The sequence below is a fragment of the Mustela nivalis genome (assembly GCF_964662115.1).
Source record: "Mustela nivalis genome assembly, chromosome: 3".
Classification (NCBI taxonomy): Eukaryota; Metazoa; Chordata; class Mammalia; order Carnivora; family Mustelidae; genus Mustela; species Mustela nivalis.
In genome coordinates, this window is record NC_139022.1 from 89,721,771 (window position 1) to 89,741,976 (window position 20,206).

The 20,206-nt window shown below is 33.6% G+C and overlaps 1 long non-coding RNA gene across 1 annotated transcript in view; it reads left to right on the forward strand.

Annotated features, from left to right (window-relative positions):
* LOC309860718 overlaps positions 1-20,206 on the forward strand; it is a 347,454-nt gene that overhangs the window by 148,357 nt on the left and 178,891 nt on the right. The window contains exon 2 of the long non-coding RNA XR_014309553.1: positions 4,295-4,372. This is a non-coding gene — a long non-coding RNA (uncharacterized lncRNA). The remainder of the gene's footprint in view (positions 1-4,294; positions 4,373-20,206) is intronic.

Genomic DNA, 20,206 nt, shown 5'->3' on the forward strand with positions numbered 1-20,206 from the left:
AGTTCCTCACTGCTGGTTCAAAATTCACATTTGTTGTATCTGCTTTCAAATACTACAATTCATGGGCTTTCCCTCTTAAAGTTTTCCTGTGATTTTTTTGTTTTCTCTTTACTTGTGGACTTTTTTTTTTAATGTTAATTATTTTAGTGACATTTAGGGGTGGAGAGGACTTAGCTGTGTTTTCAAACCACCATGTTTACTCTGAAATCTGTTTGTAGGACTTCTCCTTAACCCCTATTTCTTGAATCTGATTTTAAGAACCAGTTTCTAGGATTTAAGCTTTACAAATTTGAAGAGAATTTTTAGGATAAATGGTAGAAATAAAAAAAATTCTTCAGGTACTTTGTCATATTTATCTTTTAATGGATAATCTTGAACATCAAAAATCTTGAGCATCATCATACAAGTTTATTTTAAAATAATATTTTAATTCATTAATACTTTAAACCTTTTGTTGAATGTAGTATCAAAGATAGACCAGGCCCTAATTGTGAAAACATTTGGCTTAGCAACTAACGGCTTCCAAGGGTGATACATAATGTCAAACAACTTGCCCATTGGAAATTTAGTTGATCGTTCCTCAATAATATTTTATTATTATATTACTAATTTTTATTATTTTATTATTTATTTTATTATTTATATTATGATATTATTATTTCCTTTATTTTTATTTCCATGTCCTGTGGCTTCTAGGCTAAATCTTCAGTTTTTCTTCTATTAATTAATCCATTAGTTCATATAAAGCCATCAAGTTAATTTGTAGGAAAACAGAACACTTAAAGGCATGGAATATTTGGTTGTTGACTATATTCCATTATTATACTCTTTCATTTTTACAATTATGAGTAGTTGTCTGCTACTTTATGGTCAAAATTGCAAGATTATTTCATTTCACTATTGCTCTTATAGTAATATTTGAAAATCCTTTTTAAGGTGGGTATTCTTCTTATGGTTCATTCTTACAAACTGTTTTTTAAGGTTAGATTCTTGAAATAAATTTATTGAAAAGATCACTGAAATGGAAAATTGGAGTGACTCATTCAAGCAAAGTGTCATTGAATGTTTGAGTCATTACTCTTGATGACAAATATAAAAACTAATGAAAGTCAATGGTGTTAAAATCTACAAAAAGTAAAACATCAAACACAGCAGGGAAGACCAAGATCAAAGGAATACATAGGTTGTGAAAGTGTTGTAAATCATGACTACCACAATCTCAAGTGTCAGTGAAGCTTACATTAAAACTATAGAGCTACATTTTTGGGTGGTATAGGAGGGATGGTTAAAAAGGTAGTTATTTGTGTTCTGTAGAAAGCCAAGGATACATTATAAACTTAGTTAAGACTTCTCAGTGCCACCTCCCCAGGTTTCTGAGAAAGACTCTAATGTGTTACTTGACTTTTTTCTATTTGTCCAAGCTCTTCTCCAGTCCTGGTTTGACAGTTGGCTTTCCTTTTTCTTCTCCAGTCCTTAGACTTTAGTTTATTTCCTTTTTCTTCCCATTCCTTAGACTTTATTTTTGTTTTGATTGTTTAACTTCCCAACGTGGCATGGTGACACTGACATAGAACCAAATTTTTAGCCAAATTTTTGGTAGGCCTATAACTTGTTCCTCATCAGTCTGGTCAGGCAAATCCTAGGGCACGGAGCATTAATCTAAGAAAATTATAACTATGAACTTAAGAATAGAATGTAAGCTCAGAAGTCCAGCTCTTCAAAATGGGGAAGTTGGAGTCTTACAGTAGAGACCTGATAAGGAAGGGTAGTTTTCTCCCGTTGCCCGGTTTTAAGTCTGAAATGGAACGCTGATAAAATGAGCTTGGGAACCATTCCAGGTCAACAGTAATGTTCGAGTGATCAAATAGTGGGAGTAGGTAAAGAGAGGTGTTCAGCTTGGAGAACACTGGCAGTGATGAATTCTTACTCATAGCCATTTTAAAAAGATGTCAGAGTCAGGTTTCCTGGAAGGTCTATGCAGATTGATAGCAAGGATCAACTAGCAGGTGGAGAGATATAAATAAAAGGAACCAGCTTCTAGGTTCTATGCTGTCTTTCATATTTCATGTTTGTTTGATTGTTCTAAAGCATATAAGAAATCAGGCCATCATTTCCTAAATGTAATAAACTAGCAAAGTGTTCTTATGATTGCCTTTAGTTATGGTAGCCAAGAGAGTATCATATTACTTCAAACCCTCCTCATTGTCTATATCATATTTATCTCTACTGTTTTTATTTGAAAAACTTGGTCCAATCCAATTATTACTGGAGCGCAGTTAAAACTGTTGTTCTACCTTATTGTCAAGAAGCCAGTAGATCAATAATAGCTTTATCTCCATGCCTCTAAACAGAACTTGAAATGCATGTGTATGTGTATGTGATATAGTTAGGGAGTTGATAGCTTAGGCTCTAGAGTCAGATGTCTGAGGCTCAGTCTACATTTCCTAATAGCACTAGATCTGTCATTGTACCCAAGTTAATTTTATGCATATCTCAAATTCCCAACTTGTTAAATGAGTCTAAAGATGTTACATACTTCACAAAATACAATAAGGTGATAAGGTAAAAATGATATCATTTAAGGCTATAAACTTGAATTTTTTTCAGTATGATATGTCCAAATGCTCAAGCGTCACCAGGCTCTTCGTGGCATTACTAATACAGAAAAATTAATACTATTATATATTAATTATTTTATTGTCGTTTCCATTTCAGTATAAAATGTATAAATGAGGACTGCCTCATTAAGAGTTCACATTAAAAAGGATCCACTCCAATCTTGGTATCTAAACCAAAATCTCCTGAAGGTATACCAAAAGAGAGGGTTGTAACTTCAGTGCCCACAGAAATGCCTACTAAATTCTCTTTATGGACCCATCATACTAAGGTCCTTTTGATTCCACAGTAGACGAGTCTCATCTTATTTATTTATGTTGCTTTAATATATTAAAAAGCTAATGCCTTTATGACTGAGTGTCTTGATATTTTTTCACTGTTTTAGTGGCATCATGGGAATTAACAATCCATTTATAGAAAATTCATAGTATTCTCTACTTGGTACTTGCATTTACACTCTAAATTATTATTTTGTAATAAGGTTTTTATGTCCCTGAAGACTTCAGTGTTGAGCCCTGAGTGAACTTACTAATGGATCAAGGCAATCTTGAAGAATACCTAGTAGTTCCATCTTATGTAAATATCATTTTTCCTAAATCTTCATATTGCCATTACATTTCAAATACTCTTTGAGCCTTAATATTCTATTGTTATAGAGTGAAACAAACCTCTTAATCTCTTATTATGCGAGTGGGAAATGAATCTAATAAAAGCTTTTCATTTTGTGTGTAACCAGACTCTTGGTTTTGTTAGAACCAGAATAAAAATGAAGTTTTCATAACCTCTTAGTTGTTTACTTTCAGAACTATTATGTCATTTTTCACTGAGTTTGTAGGCAATATTTCAGTGCCTTATAGTAAGATAGTTATATTGAGCTGCCTGACTGGAAATTACAACAAAAACAGCACGAGCTTTCCTCTTTTCCTCTGTAAGAAGCAACCCTATTTGAACATCTGGTATCATTTGCCTAAGATACATCAAAAGGAATAATATTCGACAAGTAATGCTTCTATGAATGCTTCAATATCCTATATTTTAATATATATCATAATTTATTTTAGACTTTGAACAAGTTTAGTTAGAAATGATTGCGGATTTGTATTCCAAGATAAAATTTACTGATGATATGATTGCACTCGTCAGAATAAGAACAAAAATAATCATCAGGGATATTACCTGTTTTGTATTTGAAAATTCCTTAGGGAGAGATTTAATTAATCGCCCCTCATTGCTTTATTAGCCTTCTCTTGTTGCCATTCTTCCTTATAATCATTATCAAGGACTGGCCAGAGACCTCTGACTGTAACCTTGAACTAAGACAAAAAAGAAACAGAATCTTTATAGAAGTATTTAGATAAAGAGGAAAGTGGAGACCTAGAGTAGCATCTCTACCACCTAAAGTGAGAACTAAAACCCTTGTGACTGTCCTGGAGTGAGGGCTGAGGTCAGTATTATTAATTAGTTTTCAAGTCGTCATTGCTATCAACTTTCCTTGGCTTACAGAACCTTGATATTTTTAGAAATGCAATGTGTTGAACCATAGGAGAGGTGTCATGGTTTGGTCTATTCAGTTCAATAGTCTCATTCTAATCTCTGTGTTCTGCAGAATCCTTCGGGGCAAGTGCTCTGAGTAACAGTTACTCACTTAGATGTATGTCTTTTGTTTTGTTCATTTCAGTGCTCTGGCCTGTGTTGCTGTGTTCCCCGCAGTCTTGGTTCTCTGGTTCCCGCTGCCAGTCACTGGATCACACCTCTGGTGAGTCTTCCTACACTCAGTATTTACTGTTAATATCCTCATCTGTCCCTAGTTTTGTGACTGCCTCTACACTGTAGCTTTCACGTGTAAATTCAGCTAAGTCGTTTTAGAAATCACTGGGTTCAGATTAGAATTCCTATAGCCTTTCCTGTGACTTTGCAAGCATCTAATTCTTGTATTAAACCCTTTTCTGATTAAAATACTTACAAAGATTTTTATTTCCGATACTGAGCATGATGGACATGGCCATACTCTTTTTGCAGGTAAGTTTGGCCCTGTGACTCAGTGGTTGCAAGGGTTGTTGGGATTTTTTGCATATCTTCTGGTAAAGATAGTTTTCTGATTAAAGATATAAGGGTATAAAAGTAAGTAGTTTGGCTGTTCTTCTCCTTTCCATCTTTCTCCTTCTCTTCCTTCCTTTGATCTCAGTGTTAGAGCAGGTGTCTTACAACCACATAATTTCTAGACCGATGAGGACCAAAGGCTATATTAGGCGTAGTAGCGAAGGGTGGAAAAACCCTAGGTCCTTGATAACATCATTAGGCTACTGAAGAAAATCTGGACTGCTTACTGAATTTGTGCATTGTTAGGTTTCCTGCTATGTACTAGAAGAATAATTTCTAATTGATCAGGTAGTATTACCTACTGACTTCTTCATGGCCATAGATTAAAGGTAAAGAAAATATGAACTTCTCTAATGGGACAGGTGCTGTCAGTATTCCACCCATGTTCTCAGGTTTTACTCTTCCATTGTAGTCTAGCCAAACTTCCATGGTCATACAATGTCTCTGTGACTGAGTACTTTTCTTTGAATTTCAGAAGGCCTCCTTCCAACATCTAGAGCAAGGTAAAATTGCCAAGAAATTAACATCTCTTCAGATATCCTCAACCAGTCACTCTCAGAAATTGTCATATAAATATACTAATCTCTTGGTACCCCGGGCAGGAAAATTCTGAGTGGTTTTTACCATTCCCAGACTTGCACAGCATACTGTATTAGCTTAATAACTGATCATTTATTGCTTGTCTCATATATAGAGGTTATACTATCTAAATCAAATATTTGCACTTGATTTCTTCTCCCGTATGTGCTTCTATGAGAATCAAAGTTAAGGCACCTAAATTAAAATCAAATTAGATCCATTAAATCCCAATCAAATAAAAGAGTCTTTGCTGTTTTACTCAGTGGTCAGTGCACAAAGCCCTGTGGAAGCCATCTGTGATTTAATTTATGACTACGGCTTTTCAAAGACTTGGGCTCTTTGATTTTGATATATTATTTCAGTTATTACTGTGTCTTGACTATTCCCATCATATAATTCCTAATGGATACCATTACATCACCTTTATCACTAGCTATCATCAAGAAAATTTATAATTAACCTACTGCTCTGACTCTACTAAATTTTAAAATTTCAAAAGACCACTTAATTTTAATTCATTTTGAAGACCATTTTCCCATTTGTTAAATGACTTTAACTGAAAATAGAGTCTGAGTTCTCCTTAATCAAGTATCTGCTATTTCCATGAGCTCAAGCCACATGACTTTTTATATCCCTGTGTGCAGGCAAGATGGGTAGATTTTTTTTTTTTTTGTAGAGTTAAAAAAAAAAAGCCCCTGTTGACATGAGAATACTTTGCTTCTTGGCTAAAGTGCTAGTAATTCTGTAGGTAAGAGAGGTTTCCTAAGGTAACAAGCCATTGTAACTGAATTAAAATATCTTGCTACCAGGGAAGACCAAATAATGAGCTAGCGGATGCATCACTGAGGATGTGCTCATTTAAAATATTACTGCCTCTTGTCACCTACCATATGGAAATGACTCTACTGAGATTACATCTTAATGAGAAAGAGGAAGAAGAAAACTGATGAATGATTTGTACTCGGGTCAATTACTCTGTATGAAGACTTCAGGGCCCCAAGAAAAAGATTATAAAATGGGGGGGTGGATGTCAAGCAAAAGCTGATATCCACTGAGCAACTAGTATACAGGGTTACCCTGTGTATTAGATTGCATGAAAAATATAAAAAATTTAAAAAATAAGGAAGCAAAATAATAAGCTATAGTTAAACTTTGCCTTAACTCTCCATTTCCACTTCACAGCACTTAAGAATTGTGGGATCAGCATAAAACATTTTGCTTTTACAAGAAAAGCTATTTTATTCTGACAGAAAGGCCTTAGGTAAAAAGTAAATTTAAAAATCCAATTTAGAGGGGAAAATTTTAGGAAACTGTGTTTTTTTTTTTTGTTGGTAGAAACTGTCACACATACAACTGAGTTCCCTTGCATGAATCTTTTATCAAAGCAAGACCAATGAGGCTAGTTAGCTGATGATAGAGCAGTTTTTACACAAAACAATTTTATTTTGTTGAGTTTTAGTTGATGACAAACATGTTTGAATATCTACTAGGAAAATTTCCAAGAAGGTCCCCTTCTGTTAGAGGGAGAAAGGGGTAATAGGCTTTAGGAAGTAATTTTCCTGATAGAAATGATCTTTCAACTCTGTTAACTGATTAGTGCCAGGAATGTGTTTTATACAACTTATTGTAAGAAAAATTATAAAGACAAAAAAAAGAGTTCCCCCAATTGTAAGCGTATTGAGAATAAAGACCTTAATTTAAGTCATCTGAAGATCCTCACTGCCCATAACCATACTTTGTAATTATTACGTTGCCAATAAGTATTTATTGAATAAATGAATGCTAGTTATGTTTTATCTTATGTTCTCAAAGAATTTATAATCTAGTTGACTTACGAAGGCATACTTCTGTGAACTGGCCAAAACTGCTATGTTGTATACACAATCAGTGGGCTCTTTGGTTAACTACTGATAGTTGTTAGCAGTTTAAAATAAGTAAAGGTAATTCCCAGGCTATAATAAAAGCAAGTCTCAGACAAATTTGGCCACAGACGCCAACATGTATTATCAGTCAAGTATAGGATGTTTTTAAAAAATTTGATCAGGTTCCAGTTTATAAGAAAGTAATTTGCATGAAAGATGTACTTAAGACATATGTGACAGTATTCCATTGTTAGATCATTACTAAATCAGACTATTAAGAAATCCCTGGGTCAGCGGTAGAAAAGAAATATTTAAGAATTAAGTCTAAGATGTCATGCTTAAGGGTGTAAGTGAAAGCTATATTGTTCATTATACTCTTATCCCTATTAATGCAAAGTCTAGGATTATTCCTAAAATATTTTAGTCAATCTACACATCTTGAAGATCACCAGTGAGATTTCATCCCTAATAACTATTTTGATAATGAACAGAATTCCTCCAGGAGAGCCATAATTGTAACATACTGTGCTGATGAACTAATTTTGATGATGATGGCCAGAGAAAGAGGTAACTCAAGTTACCTCTTGTAGTAGCTGTTGGAGGGATGGGCTAGTTCATTTTCTGCTGTTTCTGATAAGGACAAATAAATTCTCCTAGAGTGTGGTTTTCATATGCATATATAATAGCAAATTGACTATGCTAAAGTACTTCAAATAAATGCAGTTTCATATCATATATGACATGAGTGGAGATCAGTAAAAATAACGCATATTGAATGCTTCCTGTGTGTGGAGGGAAGCTTCTAAATATTTCACATGAGTCAGCTCAAATAATCCCACAGCAACACTATTATTTCATTGTCGGTAAGAGAAAATTGAGGCTCTGAGAAGCTGGGTTGCTTGCTAAGGTAAGAAGCTGGCAGGTGGCAATTTATGATTTAAATGTAGGTAATTAGCTCTAAAATCCACACTCTAAACCAAACTGAAGTAGTGACTTTCAGAACACTGAATGCAGAATGATGGAACTAAGGACTAACTTGTACAAGCTACTGGGACTTGGAGCTTGACCCAGTCATACATGCAGAAGGACTGGACAGGTGTGCTGTTTGTCCTGGATTCCAGATCTGCTCAGTAGGTAAATAGACTCAGTTACAGGTGAACCAAGATTACCTATGTGGTAGGTACTCTGACATGTGTCCATATTCTGTCTATATCATTTATTCAAATTTGTAACAGAAGAGCAGTTATCTTTATCCAAACAATCAGGCTTGACCTGTACACCCAGCTTCTCAGGACTTACATAGCTGATAGGCCATCTGGACAAGTGCCATGATCAATTGAAGCCCTGGATTCATACTACAGTGGTGAGTTTCAAGGGGTATGGGTGATTTAGTGATGGTAGAATATGATTATTTGGTGGAGACAGCTCAGTAGATGAAAAAAATGCAATCTAAAAATAATTACTTCAGTGGAACAACCAATTTACCCTTTAAAAAATTTTATTAATGCATAATTGCCGTACAGTGCTATATCAGTTTCAGGTGTACAATGTACTAATTCAACAATTGTACACCGTGCTCAGGGCTCACCACTATTAGGTTAGTCACCATCTGTCTTACAATTGTTGTTACAATGTGATTAACTATATTCCCTATGCTGTACTTCTCATCTCTCTGTGACTTAATTATTTTGTAACTGGAAGTTTTGCTTCTTAACTCCTGAATCTGTTTTGCCCACCTTCCCATCTACCTCCCATCTGGCAAATACCAGTTTGTTGTCTGTATTTAAGGGTCTTTTTTTTTTTTTGTTCATTTTGTTTTTTAGATTCTGCATGTCTGTGAAATCCTATGATATTCATCTCTCTGGGTCTGAATTAACTTAGTATAAGACCCTCTAGATCCATTTATGTTGTCAAAAATAGCAAGATGTCATTCTTTTTTTTTTTTTTGGCTAAGCAGTATTCCATTGTGCGTGTGTGTGTGTGTGTGTATGCCACATCCTCTTTATCCATTCTTCTGTTGATGGACAATTGATTTGCTTCCCTGTCTTTGTTACAGTAAATAAAGCCACAATAAACACAGGGATGCATGTGTTGTCTTTTTGAATTAATGTTTTTGTTTTCTTTGGGTCAATACCCAATATTGGAATTACTAGGTCATATGGTATTTCTATTTTTTGGAAGAATTTTTGGAGGAATCTCCATATTCTTTTCCATAGTGTTATACCAATTTAAATTCCTGCCAGCAGTGCACAAAGATACCCTTTTCTCCAACTTTGGACCTTTGCTTGTTATTTCTTGTCTTTTTTTTTTTAATTAATTTATTTTTTTCAGCATAACAGTATTCATTGTTTTGCACCACATCCAGTGCTCCATGCAATCTGTGCCCTCTCTAATACCCACCACCTGGTTTCCCCAACCTCCCACCCCCAACCCCTTCAAACCCCTGATTGTTTTTCAGAGTCCTTTTTGATACTAGTCATTCTGACTGGTTTGAAGTGATATATCATTGTGGTTTTGATTTGCATTTCCTGACGGTCAGTACTATTGAGTACCTCTTCATGTGCCTGTTGGCTATCTCTGTGTCTTCTTTGGAAAAATGTCTGTTTGAGATCTCAGCCCATTTTTTAATCAGATTGTATTTTTTGGTATAGAGTAGTAAAACTTTTTGATATATACTTTGGATATTAACCCCTATCAGATATATTATTTTTGCAAATAACTGCTTTCATTCAGTAGGTTGCCCTTCTGTTTTATCAGTAGTTTCCTTTGTTGTGTAAAATATTTTTATTTTGATGTTGTCCTAATCATTAATTTTTGCTTTTGTTTTCCTTGCCTGAGGAGACATATCCATACATGTGTTGCTAAGTATGATGTCCAAGAGATTAATGCCTTTGTTTTCTATTATAAGTTTAATGGCTTTAGGTGTCACATTTCAGTCTTTAACACACTTTGAGTTTAATTTTATGTATGGTATAAGAACACGGTCCAGTTTCATTCTGTTGTACATAGTTGTCTAGTTTTCCAAACCCATTTTTGTAAGAGATTGTCTTACTCCCATAGCATGTTGTTTCCTTCTTTATTATAGATTAATTGACCACATAGGGGTGGGTTTATTTCTGGGCTCTCTATCCTATCCTTTATCGATCGATCGATCTATCTATCTATCTATCTATATATGTTGGGGCTAGTACCAAACTCTTGTTATTGTAACATCACATTGATTGATTTTTTAATATTGAACCAGACTTGCCACACTGGAATAAATCCCACCTGATTTTAGTGAAGGATTTTTTTAATGTATTATTAAATTTGGTTTGCTACTATTTTGTTGATGGTTTTGCACCTATGTTCATTTAAAATAATGAGAATAGGTGTTTCTATTTTTTTGTTTTTTTAAAAGATTTTATTTATTTGACAGAGAGATCACAAGTAGGCAGAGAGGCAGGCAGAGAGAGAGGGAGAAGCAGGTTCCCTGCTGAGCAGAGAGCCTGACGGTGGCTCGATCCCAGGACCCTGAGACCATGACCCGAGCTGAAGGCAGAGGCTTAACCCATTGAGCCACCCAGGTGCCCCTATTTTTTTGTTTTTGTATTTGTCTGGTTTTGGTATCAGGGTAATGGTGGCCTCATAGAATGAATTTGGAAGTTTCCCCTCCTCTTTTAATTTTTGCAATTGTGAAAAGAATAGGTAATAATTCCTCATTACATGTTTGACAGAATCCACCTGTGAAGCCCTCTGGTCCTAGATTATTCTTTGTTGAGAGTTTTTTGATTACCACATCAATTTTGTTACTAGTAATTGGTCTACTAAAATTTCCTATTTCTTACTGAGTTTTAGAATACTGTATGTTTCCAGAAATTTATTAATTTCTTCTAAGTTGTCCGATTTGTTGGCATGAAATTTTTCATAATATTTTCATAATTCTTGGTATTCCTTTGTATTTCTCTTTTATTTCTGATTTTATTTATTTCAATACAAACTCTTTTTTTCTTAATGAGTCTGGTTAAAGGTTTATTAGTTTTTGTTTATCATTTCAAATGATCAGCTTGTGTTTCATTGATTTTTTTTTCTGTTGCTTTGTCATAGTGTCTATGTAATTTATTTCCATTCCAATCTTTATTTCCTTCTTTAGCTTTAGGCTTTGTTTGTTCTCTTTTTCTAGCTTCTGTAGATATAAGTTAAGTTTTGTTTTTGTTTTTGTTTTTGTTTTGGATTTTTCTTGTTTCTTGAGATAGGCCTATGGTGCTATAAACTTCCCCCTTAGAACTGCTTTTTATGTGTCTCAAAGATTGTGGAGCATTGTGTTTTCATTTGTCTTTAAGTATTTTTTTTAATTTCCCCTTTGATTTCTTCATTGCCCATCAGTTGTTTAGCAAGTACGGTGTTTAACCTCCATGGATTTATGTTTTGTTCCAGATTTTTTCTTATAATTCATTTCTAGTTTCATATCATTGGGGTTATAAAAGATGCTGGATGCAATTTCAGTCTTCCTAAGTTTACTGAGACTTGTTTCATCCTAACATGATCCATGCTGGAGAATGTTGCACGTACACTTGAGAAGAATGTGTATTCTGGTTTTGGATGGAATGTTCTGTATATACCTGTTAGGTCCCTCTAGTCTAATGTGCCCTATAAAGTCACCATTTCCTAGTTGCTTTTCTGTCTGGATGATCTAGTCCCTAGAATCAGTCCCTAGAATCTGAGAGTCCAGAAGTAATAGAATATAACTTGAAGAAATCTACAATGATCTCTTTATATATCCATGAAGGAATCAAGACCTAGAGAGGTCAACTGACTTTAACAAATGTGAACGCTTCCAGAATATTAAAAGCTTTTGAATATTCTTATAATATATTCTGATAAAAAAAAAAACTGAACTAGGAAAAAAAAAGTCCATTTCAGCTGCCTGAGGGAAAGTAAGATATGTGAATATCTTTGTTAAAGTTAATCATATTTGACAGTTTTACAGTTTCAGTGTTGGTATGAAAGTGAGGGAGGAAACCTTGGTTTTCTAGCATTTAAAAAATGTATATTACCACCTATCTTCTAAAACTTCAGATTTAGTGAATTGTCCTTGGAGTAAAATAGTTCACTATAACAACAGGCAAATTACCATTATGCTATCAATCTTTTTGGACATGGTTACTATTATTAATAAGTAGTTAATTGAGGTTGATAAAAAATTTTTCCCTTTTTACCTTTTCATCTCCTTAAAAACAAAAGTAATACTGCATTTTGGGTGACAGCTTTTCTATCTCTGTGGAAAGAACTGGACTTTGATTAAGTATATATTAAACTATTGAAAAGGTCTGTGTGTGTGTGTACATATGTGCAAATGCATGCATATGTTTGAGTTTTCACATTCACTGAAACAGTGTTGGCAATATCAAAACTTTTTGTTCTTAATCATATATGTAGCCAATGCAGGTATAGTGTCCTAGAGTTATAACCTCTGTCACATCAGTAAATACCCATGATTTGTTAAAATTGTTCTGTGGTTATGTATGGTACTTCTCTAAGCTTTGACTGACAAGATGATTTTACTGAAAAAGACTATATCAGATACTGACCATTTGGATGCACAAATAAAACTGAGACATCTGAAATAAAAGAACTTTAAAACCTTAATTTTGGAGAGCAAATCGAAATCTTTCCAATGACTTCACTTCAGGCAGAAGTAGTACTTACCAGTATCTTCTCTTCTTTGGAAAAATAAAATGGGGAAATAAAAGTTACAGCATTAAATGACCCCCATATGTAAAGGGAAACATAAATACGTCTGACTTTAGATCAAGTAAAAGTTCTATTTTGGAAACTCTGGTTTTACTGTGTTTCTTTTGGGTATTACACAAGAGAAGTGGTTTATATATACTATGCCTAAAATAAGTACTTAATCTTCATGAATGCGATTCTCATGGAAGCACAAACAAGCTCCTGTATCCCTGTATCATCCCTCTTTCCCAGTCTATACAATAAGGGATCTTAAGAGTAATTATTTTCAGTACAATGTGATGTAACTGTGCCACTTTCATCAGCATTAACAAGGGCAGCACAGCTAATTCTTCATTCAGGGCACTGATTTGGAGTTCTGTTGTGTGAAATGGCTCTACAACTAATAAATTAGACTTTCTGCAAGTTATACAACAGCTGAGAATAGGGAGCATCTTCAGAAATCCTCAGGCCCAAATGGTTTCTCTACTTTTACTAAACATTGAGAGAATTGCTCTGAATTGTGCTTTCTTAGGCCTTCAAAACTGCTCAGTAAGGGAGTAAAAAAAGGAACAGAAAATAATATCTATTGTTTAATTTAAATCATGCTAGACAGAGTGTTGCAAAATAAGTAGACTGTTTGAAATCAAAAGCCATGTAGTAGGATGAGATATTTTAGTTTCCTAAGAGGGTGTAGAGGAGGGTCTAAGGGTTAGAGTACCTGCTTTTGGATGAGTGTATGGAAGTTTTCGTCCTATAGAAGAAACCTTTCTTTCTTTCTTTTTAAAGATTTTATTTATTTATTTATTTGACAGAGAGAGAGAGAGAGGTCACAAGTAGGCAGAGAGGCAGGCAGAGAGAGAGGGGGAAGCAGGCTCCCTGGTGAGCAGAGATCCCAATGTGGGGCTCCATTCCAGGACCCTGAGATCATGACCTGAGTGCAAGGCAGAGGCTTTAACCCACTGAGCCACCCAGGTGTCGTAGAAAAAAGCTTCTAATGAACTTGTTTTACTTTCAGTGGAAAAGACAGAGTTTCCTGGAATGACCTAAATAAATAAATAAATAAATAAATAAATAAATAAATAAATAGGAAACTTTTAAATAATCTCATTAGTCTTTCAAGATTATTTTCAGGTACCTTTTGAGTTTGTGGATTTCTTTTTATTTGATATCTGGTATGTTACATTATTTAAAATGATCATTATATTAGAGTCTCCCCCTGGAAACAGAAGAATACAAAAAGGTCTGAATCCCTAAGCTCATCACCTCTGACATAGTATAACAAGGATTTCTGTGTATAGTAAGACAGGGCAGCGTTTCCTAGACTCAACATCTAGGTGGTCATACAAGGATTTTCCCCAAGGGAAAAGTGTTTTTCCATGAATGTGCAGTAACATGAAATATTTCAGAAGAAATGGAGGTAGGTTTTTGTTTTTTGTTTTGTTGTTGTTTATTTGTTTGCTTGTTTTTTTAGTAAGAATTAACTAGGTTTTTGTTAATACCCACTCATAGCAATCAGTGAAATTCTCCTTCCCTTTTCTGAGCAGCCCCTCTTGTTTGATGGTGATTTTTATTTCCCAGTTTACTCTGAGTTGTCATTAAAACTTGATTATTGTGAGGCTAGAATCAAGTCAAATTTCCTCCTCTTAGTAAGATACAGCTCTTAAGTCATGCCATATCTCTTGTTTTCTCCTCATTTAGCTTGTGTTCTTTCTCAAGACATTTCCTCAGGAACAGTAAGTGGGAGAAAAACTGAATCCTTTCATGTATGAAATATATTTTGTCTTAACATTTGAATAGTAATTTTGTTTGGCAAAAAAATCCAGATTGAAAATAAATTTCCCTGAGTAATTTAAAGATGTTCTCAGTTGTCTCCTAACATTCAGTTTTGCTGATGATAAATGTGATGTTTGTCTGATTCTCATTCTTTTTGGTTATGTTGTGTTTTTGGAAGCCACTTGATCATCTTAATCCTTGGGATTATGAAATATTATGTAAGTATGTTTAGGATTGGTCTTTTTTCCGTCATCCTGTTTGTAACTTAGTAAGGCATTTCAGTACAAAGGCTCGTGTTTTTAACAGCTTTAGAAAATCATTACACTATTTCTTGGAAACACTTTTCCTTTGAACTTCTAGTCACATAGTGCTGAGTTCTTACTCAATACCTATTATCAACTTAATCTACAGATACCAAATATTGATAGGTAATACATATTTATGGCTTAAAATATGTAGCAGATAAAAAAATGTCAGGCCTAAGCATAGCATATTAACATATCAATAATCAATATCAATAATACTTAAAGGTAGAAAAATTAAATATACCAGCCTAAGAAAACGAAATTTCCAGTGAGTTTTAAAAAATGACTCCACTATATGCTAAAGTAACTTTGAAATCAAATATGTAAGTATGTTGAAAGCCAAATGATGAGAGGAGATATACTATGCAACCATTAATAAAAAGCAGAAATGGCTATATTAATATCTAATAATGTAGACTTATGAGTAAGTAAAATTATCAGAGTCAAAGAAAAACATTATGTAAAGATGAGCAAATTACCAGGAATGTATAATGATAATAAATAGGTTACCCACTAAACAACAGAGACTTCAAATATGTGAAGCAAAAACTGATAGACCTAAAAGGAAAAATAGACAAATTCACAATCCGATAGCTGAGGACTTTAACAGTCTACTCTCAACAGCTGATAGAACCAGTCAGAAAGTTAGCAAGTACCCAGGAGGTCTGAACAGTATAAACAACCAACAGTATCCAATCAAAATATACACAACATTCCAGCCAACAACAGCAAGACATCTACCAAGGTAGATCATATTTTGGGCCATAAAACAAACCTCAATAAGTTTAAAAGAAATGAAATTGTACAGAGTCTGTTCTCAGATCATTATGGAATTTAAGTAGAAATCTATAACAAAGCCAGCTGTCAAACTTGTCATTCTTTGGAAATTAAATACAACTTCTGAATAGTCCATAGATCAAAGAGGATGACTCAAACGAAATTAAAATATAGAACTAAATGAAATTAAGAAGTCAGTATATTTAAATGTTCAGGGTAAATCTAAAGGAGTGTTCAGAGGCAAAGTAGATTTGAATTCTTACATTAGAAATGAAAGGCGGTCTCAAATCAGTAGTCCAAGTTCCTAGTTCACTAGAAAAAGAAGAGCAAAACAAATAAAAGATCTCAAGGCAAGCAGAAGGAAAGAAATATTAAATATAATAAGAAATCTATGAAATTGAAAGTAGGAATATAATAAAATCATTGAAACATAAAGTTGATTCTTCAAAAAATAATAAAGTTGATAGAAGTGTAGCAAGACTGACAGCAATAAAAAGAAAGAACACAAATGATCCTATTAGCAATAGAATAGGAAATAGCAGTTTAGATCCTAGAGCCATTAAAAAGAAAGGAAACACTATGAACAACTTAATATTTATGAATTTGGTACATTAAACCAGGTACTTAAAAACCCAAACTACTAAAACTCACCTAAGCTTAAATAGAGACACTGAATAGGTCTGTAATCATTAAAGAAGTTGAATTTAGGCTCTTCCTGAAAACAGACTTTCAAGGTCAAATGGTTTCTGTAGAGAGTTCTATGAAACATTTAAAGAAAAATGATACCAATGTTATGTAGTCACTTCCAGAAAATAGGAGAAGAAAAAGCACTTCCCAACTCATTTCATGAAGGCTAGGTTTACCCTGATAATATCACCAGAAGATAGTACCAAAAAAAAAAAAAAAAAAAAAAGACACTAAAGAACAATATCTCTCATGACTATAGATAGAAAAACTCTTGGGAATATATTGACAAAAATTCAATCATATATAAAAATAATTATTGTGTTATTAGCAAGTGGGATTTATGCCAAGTATGCAAAGCTGGTACACCACTTGAAAATCAATGTAATTCATTGCATCAATAGTTAAAAGAATACAAATTCATATGATCGTATCAGTTGGCACACAGAAGAGCACTTGATGTGGTGTGCCTGGGTGGCTCAGTTGTTAAGCATCTGTCTTTGACTCAGGTCATGATGCTGGGGTCCTGGGATCAAGCCCTACATCTGGCTCCCTGCTCAGTGGGAAACCTGCTTCTCCCTCTCCTACTTGCCCTGTGTTCCCCCCCTCATTATCTCTCTCTTTCTGTCAAATAAATAAATAAAATCTTAAAAAACAAAAAAAAAAGAAAGTAAAGAAAAGCACTTGACAGAAATCCAACATCCGTTCCTGACAGAACTCTCAGCAAAATAGGACTAGAAAGGAGTTACCTTAACTTGATGAAGAGTGCCTACAAAAAGACAACAGCTAACATCACAGTTACTTCTGAAAAATGAAATTTATAGAGGTAAAAATGAAATGGGCCAGGAGAATTTTATCTAATTTGTTGCTTCAGAGGCAATTATGTAGAGGCAATAAAATATATAAATAAGTCTGAATTGTTGTAGAAACGTGCTTTATTAAAAGTCAATGATAGGAGCAACTGACAGCTTTGAAGTATTTAGTGGCAAGAAATGATGAGGTGTCAGTATGATAACCTTACCAGCAAGAGAGGAGTGTGGTTGGAACTGATAACTCTGATGCAGCTCAAGAACAAATAGAAATTGACAAAAATCAACATTATCTACATATAGGCTGCATTAACTAAGGCTCTTCCAGATTTTTGATAAAATAAATTTAGTTCATATGTTGACATCATAGTACTCACTAACACCTTTTGACCCCTGGCCACATCCCCATCCTCTGTTCAGAGAGAATGAGTTAGTTGTTATTTCTTTCCCATATATTATAAACATGTTAAAGTATATATGCATTGAGATATACATTTACTTACACAAGAGAGGTCACACTAGACACATTGTTTTGTAACATGCTTATTGCCCTTAATATCTCACATATCCCAATGCCTACTGATGCACCTTATTCTTTTTTTTCTGCATGATATTCCAGTGAGTTTATTTAAGTTGATTTCTATTGAACATTTTCCCAGCTTTACTGAGATAGAGATGACATACACCATTGTGTTAGTTTAAGGTATGCATGTGATATTTTGACATACATAAATATTGAGAAATGAATACTATAATAAAGTTACTTCCTATGTCCATGTCCTTAAAATAGTTGCTATGTGTATGTGCATGTGTGTGTCTGTGTGTGTGTGTGTGTGTGTGTGTGTGCAGTGAGACCATTTATAATCTACTCTTCAGTGACTTTCAGATATACAGTACAATGTTAACTATAGCCACCATAATGTACATTAGTATTGATGAACATTTATTTTGTGTTCAGATTTTTGTTTGGGGGGTAATGCTGCAATAGATATCCTTGTATATATGTGTCCTTATATTTGAGCATGTCCTTGGAGGTAAGATCACTCTGAGTGATAAGAATATTGATTAATACTGGCTTTCAGAGGGTTTATAAGAATTCGCTTGCCTCACATTTTATGAGGATTCTTGTTTCTCTACATCTTCACTAATATTAGATCATCAAGTCTTTTTAATGTTTTCTATCTATAGAGGAAAATAATATACTATTGCTTAATTTATATTTCTTAGTTATGAATGATAATAGGCACTTTTTTACAGGTTAGTAACTTGGTTGTGAAACATCTTCATATACTTGGTCCATTTTTCTATTGTGAGAATTTCTCTAACTTATAAAAGTCTATTAAATATTAAAATATTAATATTAATATTAAAGAAAACCATATTAAAGAAAAATATTACCTGTGTGACATAGGTAATAAAATATCTTTGTTTTTGATCCCTGGACTATTTTGAATTTTGTAAGAGTTTTACCTGGGGAAACATAAACTTAAAAAAAAAAAAACACTTTTAGCTAAATTGATTACTCCTTGTTTGTAGATTGTTAAGAGTTTTATGTCAGCTTTAGAAAATTTTATCCCTACAAAATTATTTTTAATAATCTGAACATTCTTCTAGTATTTAGTTGGTTTTTTCTCTGTTTCAAATTTTGGTCTATTAGGAGTTTATTCCATATAAAGAACGAAGTAGGGCCTAGCCTGACCTTATGATAATATTCTTTGTAAAGAGTACAACAACATGTGTGACAACTCACATTTTTTCTTTGCTAATTTAAAAATGCATCTTTATCACACACATTTTCATACATATTTTGGGATACCTTGTTTCATTCCAGTGGTCTGCTTTATTCATTTCTGCATTGTACAATCATGGGAGCTTTATAGTATGTTTGACATAGTCTAGAAATAATCTCTTCATGAATTGTCTCTTTTCAAATATTTTTCTCAGTTATTGCCACATTTACCCACTCAAATCAACTTTATGGTCATTTTAACAAATTATACAAATTAGCCCTTTTGTAGCTTGATTGAAAGTATGTGAATATAAGGTCAATTTAGAAAAAAGTTACCATCAATTCATGAATAATTTTACTCCTAAAGCTTTAAAACTTTTTGTTGATGTTAAAATGAGAGTTTTCTCATATTATTTTTATGAGATTATTGTTTGTATTTAGGAAATCCGAATATACTATGCACATTGCCACTCTATCATCAAAAAAATTAGGAACACAACAAAAATTATTTTAAACTGATATCTAAAAATATTCATTGAACAAAATGAAATCAAATATACATATATAAAACTTTGTACTATCAGATGTACAAATGTTTTGGGGATCAAAATAAGTGTTTTATGAAAGTCACTCTAAAATTACAGGGTTCTCTGATTAGTAGTTTTTCAAATGAAGTACTTTACTATGCTTCATTTTATTTATTTTATTTATCCCGATAAGTGTACTCTCTAATCCTTTCATTTGTTTTACCTATCACCCAACCACCTCCCCTCTGGTGATCATTACTTCTCTATAGTTAAGAGTCTGTTTCTTGTTTTCTCTCTCTCTCTTTCCCCTTTGCTCATTTGTTTTGTTGCTTAAATTCCACATATGAGTGAGTTGATATGGTATTTGTCTTTTTCTGACTTCTTTTGTTTATCACTATATTCTCTAGCTCTATCTGTATTGTTGCAAATGGCAAGATTTCATTTTTTATGGCTGAATAATATCCATTGTATGTGTGTCTGTGGGTAGGTGTGGGTGTGTGTACCACATCCTTATCCATTCATCTGTCAGTCTGTCAATGGACATTTGGACTGCTTCCATAATTTGGTTAATGTAAATAATGCTGCAGTAAATGTAAGGGTGCATAGATGTTTTCAAATTAGTGTTTTTATATTCAGTAGTGGAATTACTGGATAGTAGGGTAGTTCTATTTTTAATTTTTTGAGGAAGCTTTATACCCTTTTTCACAGTTGCTGCTCTAGTTTGCATTCCCCC